Source organism: Phalaenopsis equestris, unplaced genomic scaffold, assembly GCF_001263595.1.
Source record: "Phalaenopsis equestris unplaced genomic scaffold, ASM126359v1 Scaffold000021, whole genome shotgun sequence".
Lineage (NCBI taxonomy): Eukaryota > Viridiplantae > Streptophyta > Magnoliopsida > Asparagales > Orchidaceae > Phalaenopsis > Phalaenopsis equestris.
In genome coordinates this window covers 278385-280562 of record NW_018164463.1, presented here as the reverse complement: position 1 = coordinate 280562, position 2178 = coordinate 278385, and positions in this window count along the sequence as shown.

The following is a 2178-nucleotide window of genomic DNA, read 5'->3' as shown; positions in this document are numbered from 1 at the left end:
TGCTGGAATGAAGAGGTGTGTCTGCAGGTGTGAAGAGGTGTGTCTTGGATTAGTAGATTGGGGGGAGCGAGGGCGTGTTTGTAAATTTATCTGTGGGTTTTATCTGTAAATAGATGTGTAACCCTATGGGTATGTAACTCATCTGAAATAGTGAAATTCGCCGCTCAGCTCCCGATGATATAAACATATTTGTCAAACCTCGTTAAATCTCTGTGTTCTTCTAGTTTTGTGTCAATTTCTGTTTTTCTTCGCCCTAAATTTCACAACATGTTGCATATAAACGGTTTCACTTAAAGACCCATGAAGAAACATGTTTGATACATTAAGCTAAAAGATAGGTCATTGTTTCTGAAATGTTATGGTAAATAATATTTGAAGAGTGGGCAGTGGCGACCGGGCTGGAGATATTATGATAATTAACTCTCAACTCTTATTTGTACCTTTGAGTAACTAACCGAGCCTTGTATCTTGCGACCAAATCATTATAGCTCAATTTAGTGCTTTAAGTCCGCTGGTTGCCCAATATTTATTGATTAGCAGGTAATGGTACTAAATCTATTATGATTTGGTGACTGTCTCTAACCAACGTTGTCTTTTCTGCATGTTGTCATCTTAGTGTTTTCAATTTGTAATATCTCGCAAATGATTTTAATGGTATAAGTTTAATGTAATGTTTGACATCGCTAATATTAACACCTAATATTAATGTTAAGCTGAAAATCAGGCTATATATTTGAAAATTTTTAAAATATACACATATAATTAGCTTAGATTAAAATAAATACTTACAAAAAAAATTAATAATAATTATAAATTAACAAAAAAATGAAAAGATATAAACCGTTATATTGAAAAATAAATTTGCTTAACATTTTTCGCAAATCTTGTATGACGGCCCGCCAACTGAATTTGAAGCTTCTTTCTCTTCATGACAACTTTCTTCTTCCTCTCTCCCGCAAGGCAATCCCATCCCTTTACCTTTCAAAAAAAGGAATGGATCAATTATTTATGGGAATGTCCGCAAGCGACTTGGTAAGTTTGTTCATGGTTTAATCAAACCAAAGCTCGAGGGGCGAGCTATCAAGCAAGGAAAAATATGGACTGAAGCAAAAGAGAGAATGCCAACGCCCTATTTATTGAAATCAGAAGCTCCAACATCAATCAAATTCAATCATTGAATCATAAATTATAATTGAATGAGATCTAATTTTTACATTTAATTATCTCGTTTTTATCACAATATTATTTTTAAGAAGTAAGATGATTGAAAAATTAAAATATGTACATAACAAATAAACATTTAAAATATACTTTATTTTTTTTTAAGCGATGAAAACATTTTTTCTCTCTTCTTATAAAATTCTTTATGATTTTTACAATAAGTTCTCTTAGAAAGGTGTGACCGCAAAAGTATGATTGACATTGCTAATATTAACACTTAACATTAATGTTAATATGAAATTCATGCTATATATTTGGCATTATCTAAAATATATGTATATGTATATGAGATTAAAATAAATATTTACAGAAAAAAAGATTAATAATAATAATAATAATTTCACAAAAAAATAAAAAGAAATAACCAGGCAATTTTTTTCCAACGTTAAGAAAAAGTTGGCTTGACACTTTCACAAACTTTTTATGACAATAATATAATTTAAGTATTAATAACAAGGAAGAAGATGTGCTATGCAACTCTAGAAAATAAATCTAGAATACACCTTACTTTCATTCCCTTGAAGGGAAAATCACTTAAGCTCTATACATTAGTGAAATATATAGACAGAATGAAAAAACCTAGAGTTGCTGCAGGTTTTTGTCCTGCTGTTAATACCCTCTTGCAAGTTGACGGTTCTTCGGAAAACTGTAAGCTAGGTGTGAAGCTCCTAAAATTGATGTTTTGGTGATTCTTTAATAAAGATATCATTCGGTTAGTCCCGAGATTGAATGTAGTCGAGTTGAATGTTATAGGTGTTAATATGATCTTAAATAAAATGGTAGTCAATCTCGATGTGCTTCGTACTGGCATGGAAGACGAGATTGTTGGCAAGGGATATTGCAATGATTTTGTTGCAATGGACATCTGTCAGTTATAGCAAAGTGATCTCAAATTCTTGAATGAGTCGTTGAAGCCAAAGAACATCAGCATTGGTCGTGGCGAGAGCACGATACTCA